The sequence below is a fragment of the Toxorhynchites rutilus genome, chromosome 2, assembly GCF_029784135.1.
Source record: "Toxorhynchites rutilus septentrionalis strain SRP chromosome 2, ASM2978413v1, whole genome shotgun sequence".
In the NCBI taxonomy this organism is placed as follows: domain Eukaryota; kingdom Metazoa; phylum Arthropoda; class Insecta; order Diptera; family Culicidae; genus Toxorhynchites; species Toxorhynchites rutilus.
In genome coordinates, this window is record NC_073745.1 from 178,026,905 (window position 1) to 178,047,568 (window position 20,664).

A 20,664-nucleotide genomic window follows, 5' to 3' on the forward strand; every position below is an offset into this window, starting at 1 on the left:
CAGCCTTCCCTTAGAGAGAGGGGAAGAGTATCGAAACACTATAGAAACTTTATCGATCCCTAAAACCTCTATATACCAAGTTTGATTCCATTTGCTTGATTATTTCTCGAAGTAATCAACCCCTCCCCCTGTAGAAAGGGGGAGGAGTGTCAAACCACCTATGAAACGCCAAACCTCCACATGGCAAATTTGATTCTGTTTGCTTGATAAGTTCTTGAGTTATGTAGACATTTATGCTTTATTTGTATGGTAGCCCCCCACAGAGAGGGGGAGGAGTGTAAAACCTCCATAGAAACGTTTCTTGCCCTCAAAAACCTTTACATGCCAAGTTTGATTCCATTTTTTTGATTAGTTCTCGAGTTGTTCAGCACCCTTCTCCCTCCTCTTAAGAGAGGAGAAAGGAGTGTCAAATCACCATAAAAACATTTATTGCTCCCTAAAACCTCCAAAACCTGTCAAGTTTGATTCCATTCGCTCGATAATCAGCCCCGACCGTGACTTCAATCTACTGAAGAAGCCATTCCGTAAACGATGAGCCGTCTTGCTTCCTACCAAAAGCCTTCTCACCGCCCAGGTGTATTCTTCAGAAAAATTCTCAAAAACTGAGCATAAATGACTGGCCCCCTTAGTAGGAGACATTCGTTACAAACAAAACATTTATTAATCCTTTGATGTTTTGAGAAATACATGAATATTTACCGTCATAACCGTGATATGAATTCCTTTGAATTAGATCTATTTCACAAACCGGAATGTCGCTGCGTTAATAAATTTAATAATAAAGTCTAAAATACATATGCCGTTATTGAAACACATATGTGCACATTTTATCTTTATACTTACAATACAAACACTACTCAATATAGGGTATATATATATAAACTTAGTAGAACTAAAGCTGATACCGTCGATATGCAATAATTTTAATTATTCAATAGATAAGACATTCGAATCAATTGCAAACAGTGATTTGATCCGCATACCAAGAAAACGTCAAAGTCTACTAGAAATTCGTAAACATGTCAATTTGAATACTATGATAAATTTCTGCATTTTGTGGGATGTTACAGTGTAGGAACAAATTTCATTTGCTCCCTGATCTATATTCTTGACTTCCTCTCGATTCTCCCGGATTCCTTCTCATAACTTTATGTTTCTTGTTATTATATCCGATGTTTAGCTTGTCCGTAATAAGCTACGTGGAATACGGTATAAATAGTCATCAACATGATAAAAATGTGCATTATAAATAAAATATTGAATACACGTTACTTTTTCCTTAATTATTATATTTTAAAACGAAGTTTAAATCACAACATAGCTGTTTCTATTGTTTCCTTTCCATAGTTCAACTGGCGATGGAGCTCTAACTTCAGAGAGGCTATCAATGAGTAATGTTCCATCCATTTGTTGTTTCAAGTACTATATTCACTATTCAGCACCAAAAAATTGTTTGTTTACTTATTCGTTTGATTTGTTAACATTCCATTTGTATGGTAAGAAGCTTCTGCATTCGATTAAAGCAAATATAAAAATGTATTTCGCTGTGACAACATTATATTTGTATGAATGCTTCGAACGTAAATATTATCAAAAATACTGCATTCACTAGAGCACAATAAAAAGGCTTCAATCGAAAGAGTTTAGCAGGTTTAGCATACTCCTGTTTGAACTGTTTAAACTTTTTTCGAAAATCTGAATTATTTTTTTTTATCCAAAATATATATTTTATTAAGGCTCATATGGCGTCAGCCTAACGGGGCCGGGAGTTCAATATTTCGACAATGTTTGCTTACAACTATGTTAGTAATATGTAACCGATTACACGCGGTTGGCTCGAGGTTAGTATTACAAGTGTTCTCATAATTGGTATGTTGCAGTCTTCGATGCTATGTACGTGTGCCCGACACGGGATACTTCCTATTGGGATGCAGCTGACCATTAATCAGCAACGCCCCCCTATTCTGTACCCCATATCTAGCGTGGTGCGTCTTTCTCGACTCGAGGAATCCAGGATAGAATGGTCACTAGCCGGCGCAAACATCAGCTCGTGTAGAGTTGTCATGAGCGGTACAACCTTTGGCTCTTGTTGAATGATCAGTGGACTGCACAACCTTCGGCCCGTGCATCTGTAAAGAGTGTGTGTATGTATTGCCGCGACTAAGTAAAAGTTTATAGATCGGATAGGAGGGATATGAAACGGGGACACAACGAAGGAAACATCATTAAACGTTGACATCGGCGTTTCTGAGGAACAGGTATAGATGAAGCAGAAGATCAGGATCCCGGCTACCTAAGATATCCCGGACGGGGATATCCGATTGTCTGCCTTGTGCTCTCAGTGCTCTAGAGAGCTGAAAGCGAGCAACATGGAACCGGATACACGACCAGACAACATGCTCGATGTCGTGGTAGCCATCGCCATAATCGCAAAGATTGTTTGCTGCGAGCCCAATGCGATAGAGATGCGCGTTTAGGTTGTAGTGAATGGACATAAGCCGAGATATCACGCGAATGAAATCACGACCTACATTCAATCCCTTGAACCATGCAATCGTCGAGACCTTAGGGATAATCGTGTGTAACCAACGACCGAACTCATCATCACTCCACATGCGCTGCCAACTTACGAGCGTATACTGACGAGGAATGTGGAAAAATTCATTATAAGCCTTTCAAAAAGTGTGCCTTCTAAAGCGCCCACCTTAGCTAACGAGTCCGCTTTCTCATTCCGCGGAATCGAGCAATGAGAGGGAACCCATGCTAAGGTAATCTTGAATAATTTTTCGACCAAAACACTCAATAGTTGTCTTATTCTTGTTAGGAAATAAGATGAGCGTTTATCAACTTTCATTGAGCGGATTGCCTCTATTGAGCTGAGACTGTCTGAAAAAATAAAATAGTGGTCGATGGGCAATGTTTCAATGATCCCTAATGCGTAATATATCGCACCCAGTTCAGCCACATAAACGGAACAAGGATCTTTGAGTTTGAAAGAGGCACTGGAATTTTTATTGAAGATGCCGAAGCCAGTGGACCCGTTTATGAATGAACCGTCAGTAAAGAACATTTTATCAGATCCAACTTTCCCATATTTTTCCGAAAATATCGACGGAATAACATTGGAGCGTAGGTGATCTGGTATTCCATGGATTTTTTGTCGCATGGACAGATCAAAAATGACAGAGGAATTGCAAAAGTATGGGAAGCAAACTTGGTTGGAGATGCCTGGTGAAGGGTGCACGTCGTGGGTAAGGTACTCATGGTATAAAGACATAAAACTTGACTGAGGAGTTGGAGTAGATTTTCGAAGTTATCAATCACCAATGGATTCATGATCTTGCAACAGATGAGAAATCTGTAGGATAATTCTGTGAACCGAAGAGTAAGCGGGGGTACTCCTGCCAAAACATCAAGACTTATCCTATGTGTCGAATGCAAACACCCCATGGCTATACGCAAGCAACGATATTGTATTCTCTCCAGCTTGAGAATATGAATCCTGGCAGCTGATCGGAAGCAAAAACTGCCATATTCTAACACTAATAATATCGTCGTTTTGTACAACTGAATGAGGTTTCCTGGATGGGCACCCCACCATGTTCCGGTAATTGTTTGGAGAAAATTGATTCTTTGCTGGCATTTCGGTTTCAAATACGCAATGTGTCTCCCCCAGGTACACTTAGAATCAAAATATACACCCAGGTATTTGAAAAACATAGAGTGTTGGATCGTTTTGCCGGATAGGTGAAGCTGGAATTGGGCGGGTTCGTGCTTCCTAGAAAAAACGACCATTTCAGTTTTCTCCGTAGAGAATTCGATACCCAGCTTGAGGGCCCACGTGAACAGATTGTTCAGGGTATCTTGCAACGACTTTTGCAGAGCAACGGGATTAGTACCCGTGATGGAAATAACTCCATCGTCTGCAAGTTGTCTCAGCGTGCAGTCTCTAATTAGACAATCATCCATATCATTGACGTAAAAACTGTACAAGAGGGGGCTTAGGCAGGAGCCTTGCGGTAGGCCCATAAAACTGTAACGAGAAGATTTCGAGCTGCCATGAGAGAAAATCATGTGCTTTTCTAACAGTAAATTGTACAGAAAATTGTTGAGAATTGGTGAAAGTCCACGATTATGAAGCTTCTCTGAGAGAATTTCCATGGAAACTGAATCAAATGCCCCTTTGATATCGAGAAAAACGGAAGCCATTTGTTCTTTGCGAGCAAATGCGATTTGGATTTCAGAAGATAGCAGCGGAAGCCAAACTGCGTATTTGACAGCAAATTGTTCGTTTCGACCCACTTGTCCAAACGAAGTAGAATCATTTTCTCTAACAATTTACGAATACAAGATAACATTGCAATCGGCCTATACGAGTTGTGATCGCAAGCCGGCTTGTTGGGTTTCCGTATGGCTATCACTCTCACTTATCTCCAGTCATGCGGGACAATATTCAGCTCCAGAAACAAGTTCAGCAAACGCTGTTTTGCCAAGCCGGGAAGATTCTTCAACAAGTTGAATTTAATCTTGTCCGACCCCGGAGCTGAACTGCTACATGAGAGAAGAGCAATTGAGAATTCCACCATCGAAAAATTCTCATAATCGCTTTGAAGTGGAATGTCGCGTACGACGTTTTGTGCAGGAACGGTGTCGGGGCAAACCTTCCTTGCAAAGTTAAAAATCCAACGGTCAGAGTATTCCTCACTTTCGTTTGTATGGTTCTAGCCACGCATTTTCCTAGCCGTATTCCAAAGAGTGCTCATAGCGGTCTCCCTTGATAAACCATTGAAGAACTTCCGCCAATATCCACGCTTTTTTGCTTTAATCAAACTTTTAGTTTGGCTTCTAGAACTTGGTACTTTAGAAACCATTCCACTAATCCAGTTTTCCTGAAATTTTTGAAAGCGGATGATTTTTCAAGGTAGACCTTTGAACATTCCTTGTCCCACCAATGTGATGGAGGAGGACGTCGGAAAGTGGTAGCCGGTACACGTTTCTTTTGAGCTTGAAGTGCGCTTTCGTAAATCAAACTCGATATAAAGTTATATTCTTCGAGTGGAGGAAGTTCATGCATTGAAACAATTGCTTCAGATATTATTTCCGCAAATGTTCTCCAGTCAATATTCTTCGTGAGGTCATACGAAATATTGACTGACTCACGAGAGCTTGATTCATTAGCGATCGATAAAATTATTGGTAGGTGATCACTACCGTGGGGATCTTGGATTACCTTCCACATGCAATCCAGGGATAACGAAGAAGAGCATAGAGATATGTCCAGCATGCTTGCCCGTGCAGGAGGGTTGGCTATTCTGGTTGCTTCCCCAGTATTCAAAACTGTCAATTTGAAGTTGTCGCACAGATCATAAATCAAAGTGGCACGGTTGTCATCGTAGAGTGATCCCCATGCTGTTCCATGGGAGTTGAAATTACCTAAGATTACCCGCGGCTCCGGCATTGCCTCGATAGTATCAAAGAACTGATGGCGACCTACCGTAGTTCTGGGAGGGATATATATCGAAGCAATGCAGAGGTCTTTGCCATTGATTTGTGTCCGGCAAGCAACAACTTCAATGCCTGTCATCGATGGGAGAGTGACTCTATAGAAGGAGTGACATTTTTTAATCCCCAATAGTACGCCACCAAACGAGTCATTTCGATCGAGGCGAATAATGTTGAAATCGTGGAAATTCAGCTCATCGGCTGAAGAAAGCCATGTTTCACAGAGAGAAAATACATCACAGTTAGAGCTGTGAACTAAAAATTTAAACTGATCTAGTTTAGGAATGATGCTTCTGCAATTCCACTGTATTACAGTGGTCAAATCCTTGACCTCTTGCACTGAATCAGGCATCGAGGGAAATGAACGCTGCCAAAAAACCACATTTTTCTTTCAAAAATGTTCTCACAATCGGAAGCAAACATAATACTATGCTTTTAAGAGGGTCGTTTATATTTAAAGCATTTAAAATGTTGTCCACCAGGTCAGAAAGCGCAAGCAAGCCAGATTGTGGCTGTTGCCTCGACCGCGAAAAAGGAGCAGACGTGTTGGGTGCTGCTCCGGGAAGTGCTGAGGACCCCTGGTGCGTAGAAGAACCGCTTAAACCAGGAGGTACTTGCTTCGGTCTATTCTCAGCACGTTCGATTCGAGTTTTCATTCCAACTTGGGAAGTTTCGGTTTTCTTTCTGGGGAGTGATGGAAAAAAAGTATTTTTTCTTTTCCTGATGGCACCCTGCGATGTACCGGAACTTCCTGCATTGGGAGCGTCAGCAACAGGTTGTATGTACACCGGGCATTGAGTAAGATCATGAGGAGTCCCGCCGCAATGAAGACACTTGCGCTCTTTCGGGCAAGGATTCTCATCATGGCTCTCTCCACAATCTGCGCAACGTTTTTTGTTGCAACAATAGGCAGCCGTGTGACCGAGTTGCATACATTTGTTGCATTTCATTACCCGGGGTACAAACAACCGAACAGGTAAACGAAGTGCACCTATACGTAGTTTGGAAGGGCGGAACCCTCAAGTGTCACACGAAAAGAGTTTGTCCGATTGAGAACTCTTTTGTCATTTTTAAGTGACACAGATTTCAGTCGATCGCATGCAAGAATCAAGAAAACAAGAAACACTTTTATGTGAAGAGTTCTTGAAGCGACCGACACCATCGAGTATCTCTTTTCGAGTCAAACCCTTTTCGTTTATTACACCGTCTATTTCAACGTTGCAACATGGTACGTATACGCGATACTCGATTGCAAAGAGATCACAGCGCGTTATTTCATTCGCTTGGGTTCTGCTGGAGACGACAACTCGTAATTTGTCTGGCCCCATCCGAGTAATCTCGGTAACTTCGGAAAATTTCTGAAAATGGATGGGGGATGCTCCCCGCCCTCTGCCATATTAATAAAAACGAAGAAGTAGACAACTGTTCGATATGAACAGAATATAATAATTTCGAAAATATAAATTAGTAAAAGAAATTATATTTCTATATTAGTTATTGTTGAAAATTTTATTTATTTCAATTTTTGTTATTATGTGTAATTTGAAAATGAAAAAAGTTCCAATAAAAGTTCAACGGTGATGTAAGAAATGAACACCCCTAATGCCAACGCTTGCCGATATTTTTTTTTTTTATTAATTCGTTTATTTTTACAGGCTCAGTTACTTAAGTTCAAAGGAGCCGAATTCTTAAATATAATTTTAAAACTATATATATATAAACAATTTTCTTACATCTATGGTTAGTAAGGTGGAAAACCGATTACTCGCGGTGTACTCGAGTTTAGAAGGGTGACATATTTTTAGGAGAAGGATGGGATATAAGGAAATTGTAACAATGTTGATGAACACTCAATTCTTAAATCTATTCGTATATCTATAGTTTATTTACATTTCAACTTATTCTACTATTTATAGCAAGGGGACGAATTACCCGCAAAGGAAGAAAAGGAGGGTATAAGGATGTAGGTACAATCACACACGAAGATCTATAGCTTTAAGGAAAACATATATATGGGACATGTAATCAAGGTCTAACCGAGCCAACACATCTCTCACCGGCACATTGGGCTGTCTTCCTCGGGCCCGAAGGGAGTTTTCTAAATTCGATCTGGCGACCAGATACACCTCGCACGACCAAACAACGTGCTCGATGTCGTGATAACCTTGGCCACAAACGCAGAGACTGCTGCTGGCAAAATTGAAACGGAAAAGTAGTGCATCTAACACAGTGATTGGACATGAGTCGGGAGAAGGTGCGAATAAAGTCCCGACTCAAGTCCAGACTTTTGAACCACGGTTTGAGGCTAACCTTAGGGATAATCGAGTGAAACCACCGGCCCAATTCATCTTCAATCCACTTGCGTTGCCAGTTAGCGATGGTATTTTTGCGGACTAAAGAATAAAATTCATTGAAGGCGATTTGACGCTGATAAATATCGCCTTCAATTGCACCTACCTTTGCCAATGAGTCAGCCCTCTCATTACCCGGAATTGAGCAATGTGAAGGGACCCAGACAAAGGTAATGACATTACAGCGTCTGGATAAAGCACTCAAAATTTCTCGTATTCTCTCAAGGAAGTACGGCGAGTGCTTTTCCGGCCTCACTGAACGGATAGCTTCGACAGAGCTAAGACTATCCGTTACAATGTAATAGTGTTCAACAGGTCGTGAGGCGACGCTGTCCAGCGCCCAGTATATCGCTGCCAATTCAGCAATATATACCGAGCAAGGATTCTGAAGACTGTGTGAGGTGCTAAAAAATACGTTGAACACTCCAAATCCTGTGGACTCATTCATAGAGGACCCATCAGTAAAGTACATATTATCACAATTGATACGCCCATACTTTGCATTGAAGATCGTAGGAACGAACCCCAATCTAAGATAATCTGGATTTTCATGGATTTTCTCCTTCATGAACAGATCGAAATGTACAGAGGAATTGATGTAGTGAGGTAAACAAACACGGTTGGGAATATACGAAGATGGAACAACCTGCATATAGGTGAATTCATGATATGAACTCATGAATCCAGAATGAAAATTTAGCTCGATCAATTGCTCAAAATTTCCGGTCACCAATGGATTCATAACCTTACACCGGATGAGGAACCGAAGAGATAATAAATTGAAGCGATCTTTTAGTGGGAGTACGCCTGCCAAAACCTCGAGACTCATGGTATGCGTTGAGGGCATACATCCCAACGCAATACGGAGACAAAGACACTGAATTCGCTCGAGTTTAATGAGGTGTGTTTTGGCAGCTGATTGAAAACAGAAACTGCCATACTCCATCACTGGGAGAATAGTTGTTCGATACAACATAATAAGATCTTCGGGATGGGCTCCCCACCAGGTGCCGGTAATTGTACGGAGAAAGTTTATTCTTTGTTGGCATTTTTTACTCAGATACCTAATATGGGCCCCCAAGTACATTTGGAGTCGAACCAGACCCCAAGATACTTGAATGACATAGCATGAGTGATCGGTTTACCCAAAAGTTGAAGCTTTGGCTTTGCTGGTCTATGCTTCCTAGAAAAAACTACCATCTCTATTTTCTCCGTGGAGAATTCGATCCCTAGCCCAATGGCCCAGGTTGAAAAATTGTTCAAAGTATCTTGTAAGGGTCCTTGCAGGTCGGATTCGTTTGATCCTACGACAGACACCACTCCATCATCTGCAAATTGTCTTAGGCTGCAATTTTGTGTAAGGCAATTCTCGATGTCGCTTACATAGAAGTTGTACAAAAGGGGGCTTAAACATGAGCCCTGGGGGAGGCCCATGTAAGAGACCCGACTCATTGCCGAATCTCCGTGAGAAAAGTTCAAATGTTTCTCACAAAGCAAGTTATATAACATATTATTCAATAGAGGCGGCAGACCCCGAGAGTGTAATTTGTCTGATAAAACCTCTATTGAAACAGAATCAAAGGCCCCCTTTAAGTCCAAGAATACTGAAGCCATTTGTTTTGACGTAGGACTACGTCTTTCATTTCTATACCGGGGTGTAAAATCTGAGCGTTAATAGCTCCAAAACAACTGAACGAAATGGTATGATAAACACTTCATTCGAAAGATAAAATGTCTACGCGTTATATACTTGTTACTTTTTGATCCAAAAACTTGTTTCAATAGTCTTAAAATTGCTTTCAAAACAGGCTATTGAAATCACCAATCGGTATATAAGCGAGCGGCGCTCGGAAATCCACTCAGTTCTAATTGAACAGCGATTGGAGCATGTTGTCGCTGTTGCGGTGAAGCTCTTTATTTATCATGAAAGCGCGGATGAACGGTGTCCCCAAGAGCCTGTTTGTGCACCCTAGGCCAGAAGGGAATCTATCAGGAGGAGAGTGATGCCACAAACGGTTCCCTGGGAAGACATTGCTACACACACATACACGCGCGGCTATTAACAGGTGGTTATCGAGTTGGCATTAACCACTGGTGGGCTTCCAGTATCGAGGAAAATGTGGAAATATCTAATCGTTACTGAGAATAATCTGCCAGTTCCTCTGGGAATTTTCAAAATATATTCATGTGAAAGAGTTTAATTGAATGTTTTCTATCCATGTTACACTGTGACCAAATATGTTTCAATCAAGTGCAATTAACAGGTTGTTATCGAGTTGGCATTAACCACTGGTGGGCTTCCAGTATCGAGGAAAATGTGGAAATATCTAATCGTTACTGAAAATAATCTGCCAGTTCCTTTGGGAATTTTCAAAATATATTCATGTGAAAGAGTTTGATTGAATGTTTTCTATCCATGTTACACTGTGACCAAATATGTTTCAATCAAGTGCTGTTAACAGGTGGTTATCGAGTTGGCATTAACCAATGGTGGGCTTCCAGTATCGAGAAAAATGTGGAAATATCTAATCATTACTGAAAATAATCTGCCAGTTCCTTTGGGAATTTTCAAAATATATTCATGTGAAAGAGTTTAATTGAATGTTTTGTATCCATGTAACACTGTGACCAAATACATTTGGTTTTGTGGCTTTTCAATCAATCGCAATTAACAGGATAGCTTCAGAAGATTATTCTTCCCCATCAGTAGGATATTTCCGTATCCAATATTGTATGCGCCCGCAATCGATTATTGCTCAGTCGCCGAAAGTTCCGAGCTCAGAGAGTTCATTCCCCTCTAGTTTGCCTTCCAAATTGCCATCGTAAACCACACCTTCTCTCGGTTCAATCACACACAAAAAGCATACTTAAGCGATATACTGGTGGTGAGACACATTCATTTTGACGTAGGACTACGTCTTTCATTTCTATACCGGGGTGTAAAATCAAAGTTTCGAAAACGAAAGCGTTACGCCGGAGACCGAGATTTTGAGCGTTAATAGCTCCTAAACAACTGAACGAAATGGTATGATAAACACTTCATTCGAAAGATAAAATGTCTACGCGTTATATACTTGTTACTTTTTGATCCAAAAACTTGTTTCAATAGTCTTAAAATTGCTTTCAAAACAGGCTATTGAAATCACCAATCGGTATATAAGCGAGCGGCGCTCGGAAATCCACTCAGTTCTAATTGAACAGCGATTGGAGCATGTTGTCGCTGTTGCGGTGAAGCTCTTTATTTATCATGAAAGCGCGGATGAACGGTGTCACCAAGAGCCTGTTTGTGCACCCTAGGCCAGAAGGGAATCTATCAGGAGGAGAGTGATGCCACAAACGGTTTCCTGGGAAGACATTGCTACACACACATACACGCGCGGCTATTAACAGGTGGTTATCGAGTTGGCATTAACCACAGGTGGGCTTCCAGTATCGAGGAAAATGTGGAAATATCTAATCGTTACTTAAAATAATCTGCCAGTTCCTTTGGGAATTTTCAAAATATATTCATGTGAAAGAGTTTAATTGAATGTTTTCTATCCATGTAACACTGTGACCAAATATGTTTCAATCAAGTACTATTAACAGGTGGTTATCGAGTTGGCATTAACCACTGGTGGGCTTCCAGTATCGAGGAAAATGTGGAAATATCTAATCGTTACTGAAAATAATCTGCCAGTTCCTTTGGGAATTTTCAAAATATATTCATGTGAAAGAGTTTGATTGAATGTTTTCTATCCATGTTACACTGTGACCAAATATGTTTCAATCAAGTGCTATTAACAGGTTGTTATCGAGTTGGCATTAACCACTGGTGGGCTTCCAGTATCGAGGAAAATGTGGAAATATCTAATCGTTACTTAAAATAATCTGCCAGTTCCTTTGGGAATTTTCAAAATATATTCATGTGAAAGAGTTTAATTGAATGTTTTGTATCCATGTAACACTGTGACCAAATACATTTGGTTTTGTGGCTTTTCAATCAATCGCAATTAACAGGATAGCTTCAGAAGATTATTCTTCCCCATCAGTAGGATATTTCCGTATCCAATATTGTATGCGCCCGCAATCGATTATTGCTCAGTCGCCGAAAGTTCCGAGCTCAGAGAGTTCATTCCCCTCTAGTTTGCCTTCCAAATTGCCATCGTAAACCACACCTTCTCTCGATTCAATCACACACAAAAAGCATACTTAAGCGATATTCTGGTGGTGAGACACATTCATTTTTCGTGAGGACATCGACAAGACAACATCGTTGCCTAACGTGCTGGAGGAGGTGGACGGCGAAAGATCGACACATACACGCGCAGAACTCTTTCCGTTAGGATGCCATTCAGCATCGAGAAAGTTCCGGAAAGATCTAATCATTGCTGGAAAATAATCTGCCAGTTCCTTTGGGAATTTTCAAAATATATTCATGTGAAAGAGTTTAATTGAATGTTTTCTATCCATGTTACACTGTGACCAAATATGTTTCAACCAAGTGCTATTAACAGGTGGTTATCGAGTTGGCATTAACCAATGGTGGGCTTCCAGTATCGAGGAAAATGTGGAAATATCTAATCGTTACTGAAAATAATCTGCCAGTTCCTTTGGGAATTTTCAAAATATATTCATGTGAAAGAGTTTAATTGAATGTTTTGTATCCATGTAACACTGTGACCAAATACATTTGGTTTTGTGGCTTTTCAATCAATCGCAATTAACAGGATAGCTTCAGAAGATTATTCTTCCCCATCAGTAGGATATTTCCGTATCCAATATTGTATGCGCCCGCAATCGATTATTGCTCAGTCGCCGAAAGTTCCGAGCTCAGAGAGTTCATTCCCCTCTAGTTTGCCTTCCAAATTGCCATCGTAAACCACACCTTCTCTCGGTTCAATCACACACAAAAAGCATACTTAAGCGATATACTGGTGGTGAGACACATTCATTTTGACGTAGGACTACGTCTTTCATTTCTATACCGGGGTGTAAAATCAAAGTTTCGAAAACGAAAGCGTTACGCCGGAGACCGAGATTTTGAGCGTTAATAGCTCCTAAACAACTGAACGAAATGGTATGATAAACACTTCATTCGAAAGATAAAATGTCTACGCGTTATATACTTGTTACTTTTTGATCCAAAAACTTGTTTCAATAGTCTTAAAATTGCTTTCAAAACAGGCTATTGAAATCACCAATTGGTATATAAGCGAGCGGCGCTCGGAAATCCACTCAGTTCTAATTGAACAGCGATTGGAGCATGTTGTCGCTGTTGCGGTGAAGCTCTTTATTTATCATGAAAGCGCGGATGAACGGTGTCACCAAGAGCCTGTTTGTGCACCCTAGGCCAGAAGGGAATCTATCAGGAGGAGAGTGATGCCACAAACGGTTTCCTGGGAAGACATTGCTACACACACATACACGCGCGGCTATTAACAGGTGGTTATCGAGTTGGCATTAACCACAGGTGGGCTTCCAGTATCGAAGAAAATGTGGAAATATCTAATCGTTACTGAGAATAATCTGCCAGTTCCTCTGGGAATTTTCAAAATATATTCATGTGAAAGAGTTTAATTGAATGTTTTCTATCCATGTTACACTGTGACCAAATATGTTTCAATCAAGTGCTATTAACAGGTTGTTATCGAGTTGGCATTAACCACTGGTGGGCTTCCAGTATCGAGGAAAATGTGGAAATATCTAATCGTTACTTAAAATAATCTGCCAGTTCCTTTGGGAATTTTCAAAATATATTCATGTGAAAGAGTTTAATTGAATGTTTTCTATCCATGTAACACTGTGACCAAATATGTTTCAATCAAGTACTATTAACAGGTGGTTATCGAGTTGGCATTAACCACTGGTGGGCTTCCAGTATCGAGGAAAATGTGGAAATATCTAATCGTTACTGAAAATAATCTGCCAGTTCCTTTGGGAATTTTCAAAATATATTCATGTGAAAGAGTTTGATTGAATGTTTTCTATCCATGTTACACTGAGACCAAATATGTTTCAATCAAGTGCTATTAACAGGTGGTTATCGAGTTGGCATTAACCAATGGTGGGCTTCCAGTATCGAGGAAAATGTGGAAATATCTAATCGTTACTGAAAATAATCTGCCAGTTCCTTTGGGAATTTTCAAAATATATTCATGTGAAAGAGTTTAATTGAATGTTTTGTATCCATGTAACACTGTGACCAAATACATTTGGTTTTGTGGCTTTTCAATCAATCGCAATTAACAGGATAGCTTCAGAAGATTATTCTTCCCCATCAGTAGGATATTTCCGTATCCAATATTGTATGCGCCCGCAATCGATTATTGCTCAGTCGCCGAAAGTTCCGAGCTCAGAGAGTTCATTCCCCTCTAGTTTGCCTTCCAAATTGCCATCGTAAACCACACCTTCTCTCGATTCAATCACACACAAAAAGCATACTTAAGCGATATTCTGGTGGTGAGACACATTCATTTTTCGTGAGGACATCGACAAGACAACATCGTTGCCTAACGTGCTGGAGGAGGTGGACGGCGAAGGATCGACACATACACGCGCAGAACTCTTTCCGTTAGGATGCCATTCAGCATCGAGAAAGTTCCGGAAAGATCTAATCATTGCTGGAAAATAATTTGCCAGTTCCTTTGGGAATTTTCAAAATATATTCATGTGAAAGAGTTTAATTGAATGTTTTCTATCCATGTTACACTGTGACCAAATATGTTTCAACCAAGTGCTATTAACAGGTGGTTATCGAGTTGGCATTAACCACTGGTGGGCTTCCAGTATCGAGGAAAATGTGGAAATATCTAATCGTTACTGAAAATAATCTGCCAGTTCCTTTGGGAATTTTCAAAATATATTCATGTGAAAGAGTTTAATTGAATGTTTTCTATCCATGTTACACTGTGACCAAATATGTTTCAATCAAGTGCTATTAACAGGTGGTTATCGAGATGGCATTAACCACTGGTGGGCTTCCAGTATCGAGGAAAATGTGGGAATATCTAATCGTTACTGAAAATAATCTGCCAGTTCCTTTGGGAATTTTCAAAATATATTCATGTGAAAGAGTTTAATTGAATGTTTTCTATCCATGTAACACTGTGACCAAATACATTTGGTTTTGTGGTTTTTCAATCAATCGCAATTAACAGGATAGCTTCAGAAGATTATTCTTCCCCATCAGTAGGATATTTCCGTATCCAATATTGTATGCGCCCGCAATCGATTATTGCTCAGTCGCCGAAAGTTCCGAGCTCAGAGAGTTCATTCCCCTCCAGTTTGCCTTCCAAATCGCCATTGTAAACCACACCTTCTCTCGATTCAATCACACACAAAAAGCATACTTAAGCGATATTCTAGTGGTGAGACACATTCATTTTTCGTGAGGACATCGACAAGACAACATCGTTGCCTAACGTGCTGGAGGAGGTGGACGGCGAAGGATCGACACATACACGCGCAGAACTCTTTTCGTTAGGATGCCATTCAGCATCGAGAAAGTTCCGGAAAGATCTAATCATTGCTGGAAAATAATCTGCCAGTTCCTTTGGGAATTTTCAAAATATATTCATGTGAAAGAGTTTAATTGAATGTTTTCTATCCATGTAACACTGTGACCAAATATGTTTCAATCAAGTGCTATTAACAGGTGGTTATCGAGTTGGTATTAACCACTGGTGGGCTTCCAGTATCGAGGAAAATGTGGAAATAACTAATCGTTACTGAAAATAATCTGCCAGTTCCTCTGGGAATTTTCAAAATATATTCATGTGAAAGAGTTTAATTGAATGTTTTCTATCCATGTAACACTGTGACCAAATATGTTTCAATCAAGTGCTATTAACAGGTGGTTATCGAGTTGGCATTAACCACTGGTGGGCTTCCAGTATCGAGGAAAATGTGGAAATATCTAATCGTTACTGAAAATAATCTGCCAGTTCCTCTGGGAATTTTCAAAATATATTCATGTGAAAGAATTTAATTGAATGTTTTCTATCCATGTAACACTGTGACCAAATATGTTTCAATCAAGTGCTATTAACAGGTGGTTATCGAGTTGGAATTAACCACTGGTGGGCTTCCAGTATCGAGGAAAATGTGGAAATAACTAATCGTTACTGAAAATAATCTGCCAGTTCCTCTGGAAATTTTCAAAATATATTCATGTGAAAGAGTTTAATTGAATGTTTTCTATCCATGTAACACTGTGACCAAATACATTTGGTTTTGTGGTTTTTCAATCAATCGCAATCAACAGGATAGCTTCTGAAGATTATTCTTCCCCATCAGTAGGATATTTCCGTATCCAATATTGGATGCATAAAACCTTGTGCCTCCAACGTAACGCTCTCGTTTTCGAAGTTCTCCAAATATTCATTCATTCAGAATGAATTCAGATTCAACTTCATACAAATGATCTCTATATCAACGAGAGTCCTACGTCACCCTTGCGGTTATACCATAGATATAACCCACTTCCTGTTTTTCTTCGGCGTAAGCCATTTGAATTTCTGAAGAAAGCAACGCAAGACAATCATTCGTCCCCTTGCCCCTGCGGAACCCATATTCTGTATCTGAGAGTAGGCCATTCGTTTCAACCCATCGATCAAGGCGAAACAAGATCATTTTCTCCAACAATTTCCGTATACAAGACAGCATTGCTATTGGGCGGTACGAATTGAAGTCGGACGCGGGTTTTCCGGGTTTTTGAATAGCTATAACTCGTACTTGTCTCCAATCATCTGGAACAATATTATGCTCCAGAAACCGATTGAATAAATTCAACAAGCGATGTTTCGCCACATCAGGGAGATTTTTCAGCAAGTTGAACTTAATTCTATCCTATCCCGGAGTAGAATTGTTACATGAAAGGAGAGCAAGAGAGAATTCTACCATCGAAAACTCGGAATCAAGATCGCACCTATCTTGTGGTATATCTCGAACAATTTTTTACACAGGAGCGGAATCAGGACAAACCTTCCGTGCAAAATTCAAAATCTATCGATGTGAATATTCTTCGCTTTCATTCGTTGAAGAGCGATTTCTCATGTTTCGAGCCACTTTCCATAATTTTTTCATTGACGTTTCTCGTGACAAACCTCCCACGAAATTTCGCCAATAAGCACGTTTTTTCCCTTTGATCAAGTTTTTAAATTGATTTTCAAGGTCCAAATACGTCTGAAAATTTTCAGGGGTTCCACGTTTCCGAAAAGCTTTAAATGCATTCGATTTTTCTACATAAAGCTTGGAACATATGCTATCCCACCATAGATTGGGAGGCCTTCGACGAATAGTGGAACCTGGGATGGGTTTCGTTTGAGCGCGAACCGCGCTGTCATAGATCAAACGAGAAAGGAAGTTATACTCCTCCAATGGAGGTAAACCATCTCTGGAATTGATGGCTAGAGCAATCGCGTCCGCATATTTTTTCCAGTCAATGTGTCTTGTGAGGTCATATGCCATGTTTATAGATTCAAAAGAATTCGACCCAATGGTGATGGAAATTTTGATTGGCAAGTGATCACTACCGTTGGGGTCCTGGATTATATTCCACTTGCAATCTAACGATAGTGAATTCGAGCAAAGCGAGAGGTCAAGAGCACTTGGGTTAGCAGGAGGTTTAGGTATACGTGTTGTTTCCCCAGTGTTCAAAACGGTCATATTGAAGTTGTTACAAAGGTCATATATCAACAATGAACGATTGTCGTCGTACTGTTCCCCCCAGGCAGTTCCGTGAGAGTTGAAGTCTCCCAAGATCAATCGTGGCTCAGGAAGGAGTGAGCACATGTCATCAAGTTGCTTGCGGCTAACCGCAGCTCTCGGAGGCCAATACAAGCTGACAATACAGAGGTCTTTGCCTCTGATGTTTGCATGACAAGCAACAGCTTCGATCCCTCTAATAGGTGGAAGGTCAATTCGAAAAAATGAGTGGCACTTATTGATCCCCAATAGTACCCCTCCGTATCTGTCATCGCGGTCCAAGCGTATAATATTAAAATCGTGGAAAGAGATATCATCTCGCGAAGAAAGCCAAGTTTCGGACAGAGCAAAAACATCACAATTGAAGTTATGAATTAAAAACTTGAATGTATCCAATTTAGGGATAAGACTACGACAATTCCACTGAAAAACAGTGATATCTCCGACCTCTCTATCTAAATTAGACATCAAGAGAGATAATCACTGCAAGGAGGGGCCATGTTTACATCAATTGCTGTAAAATTGTCTTTAATACTGGAAGCATTGAGATGACAAGGGTTCTGATGGAGTCGGAAACATTAAAACACTTGAAGATTTGATCCAAAAGGTCAGACAACTTTATAAATCCCGATTGGGAAGATGAGCTGGACGGAAAAACAGGGACAGTTGGGGTTTTTGATGTCCCCTCGAGTGCTGGGTCATTCGAAGGTGAACTATTCTCACGGAATTCACGGATTCCAGGAGGAACCTGATTTTGCTTGTCCGCTGCACTCGATTTTTTAGGCAAGCTAACTGGGGGTATCACCGGGTATACCCCTTGTTCTTGTTCTTGAACTTTGGGAGTGGTCACATTTTTGCGCCGGGGATTCCCTTTGAAAATAAACGGTGTGCCCCCGCTAGCTGTGTCCGCTTCCATTTCATCAACTAGCAACGTGGAAAAGGTATTGTGTGTTGAGATTGGTTGTTGTTGTTGTTGGGCCAGTGGAGAAGCGCCCTTTAAAATTTCCGCAAAAGTGCGCTTCGAGCGTTCCTTTAAAGAGCGCTTCTGTTTCTCCCAGCGACTCTTGTAAGTTTCACAAGCTGAGAGCGCGTGTGGGGATCCTCCGCAATATGGACACTTATGCTCAGTCGCACTGCAGGATTTCCCCTCATGTTGCTCTCCGCAAGTGGCACAGCGCTCCTTGTTGGCACAATAATCTGAAGTGTGACCAACTGACTTGCATTTGTTGCAAGTCATGGGCTTTGGCACGAAGAGTCGCCAAAGCCCATGACTTGCAACAAATAGTCAGGGAGGGCGGCACCAGCAAAGGTGACTCGAACCGAGTCTGACGGCGTAAATTTAGTTTGGTCCCCATCATGGGAGAGTTTCCCGAGTTGGCGACAGTCCAAGATCTTTACTTCCATTGAGGGAAGCTTCTTGAACTTGCCTTTTCCTTCTTTTTTTATTTGTTCGCTCGTCAGACCCGTTTCAGTTATCACCCCCTCAATTTCTACGTTATGGGAGGGTATAAATGTTCTATATTCGAGAGTGAAGTGTTGGTCAGCAACAATCTCGTTTGCGTGTTTCCGTTTATTCACGACAACCCGCAATTTGTTCGGTCTAACCCTGCGAATTTCAGATACAGAAGAGTATCTGGCCAGATCTTTCATGATCTGAATCACGTTAAGGCTTTTTCCTTTTGGTTTTGGCCGGAGGAAAACAACCCACGGGCCAGTTCCAGGTGCATCTTCTGGATAAACTCTGACACGTGGAGTGGAGACAACAGAGGGAGAAGACGAGGACGAGGACGAGGATTGGGTTGGATCGGAAACATCAGAAGGGGGAAGCTAAATCGATGATGGGAGAGGGGGAGTGGAAGTAACAGTGGGTTCAGAAGGGAGGCTTGCTATTTTCTTAGAGGGGGGCTTGGAAGGATGAGCAGATTCGTCCCCAGAAGAATTATCTTCTTTTTGAGGGACTCGTTTATGTTTTTTCCCAGATCTTGTATGGGATTCATTATCGGAGATCTCCATCTCTGGAGATTCTCCACTATTCTCCATTTTACAAAAAATTGTGTCTTATTTTGAATCTATTATTGATTTTAACAATAATCTAAAAAAAAATAACAAAACAAACAAAAAAAATTATGATGATAATATTAAGCAATGAACATATGAGTTGAATAATAATATTAATATTAAATATGTGTACCTTAATATAAAAGTTGCCCTAACCAGGGAGAGACAGAGGCTACGCGCTATGGATCAACACAATAGCGCAAGAATAGCTCACACGATCACGCGATGATAATTCCCGTTAACGACAGCCACACGATGGCGATCCCGTTATGCCGATGTTCAACAGCCGCCAAGGGCTGCAAGCTGCAAGAGCGCTGCTTCCTTTGTTCCACTTCACAAAAGGTCAATTCGAAAGCGGACAGCAATGACCTTCACTCGTACACTATACCAATAGCACAATAGTAAAAGTGGCAACGCACAATACCGACACTGAACTTTACTCGTCAAGAGTTGGATAGCGAATGCTTGCCGATATGATAAACACAAAGTTAAACAATGGTATAAATCGAGCACAGAAGCTATACAGAATGATGGAAGAGGTAAGAGGAAAATAAATTTCTACTTGCCCCGCTGCTGTGTAGCGTGTGTGATGATGTGACTTGCTGCCGGATTGTCTCGATAGCGCACCACTTTTTATGAGCTTTACTCGCTCGCAACGCACCAGATGAAAAAATACACTAGAAACGGATGTAAAAAAAACACCTGTATCGGATCAAATATAGGTTCGACCGATCTGCTTGCGAGTTGTCGAAGCAATGAATTTTGATGTCAAACATTTTACTTCCGCAAATATATTTTTTTATATTCTAATGTTCACAAAACACTAATTAAAAAGCTATGCTGAATCACACTTATATTAAGTCAATATACAATGTTATCATTATGCTAATTTCATTCCCCAGGAAGGGTGCTCTAAACTATATAGCGCCGCCTTCAAATTTCTCATAAATTGAAATATATTTCGAAGAAAAAATCGAGAAGGACAATTCTTGCCGGGGCATATAAAAGAATCATTCTAACATTCTCATAGTTCACTCTCAACATTATCATACCAATTAAAAATGGC

At 40.6% G+C, this 20,664-nt stretch overlaps 1 protein-coding gene across 9 annotated transcripts in view; it reads left to right on the forward strand.

Annotated features, from left to right (window-relative positions):
- Positions 1 to 20,664, forward strand: part of LOC129771693 (coiled-coil domain-containing protein AGAP005037) — a 164,857-nt gene that overhangs the window by 139,206 nt on the left and 4,987 nt on the right. The window lies entirely within an intron of this gene.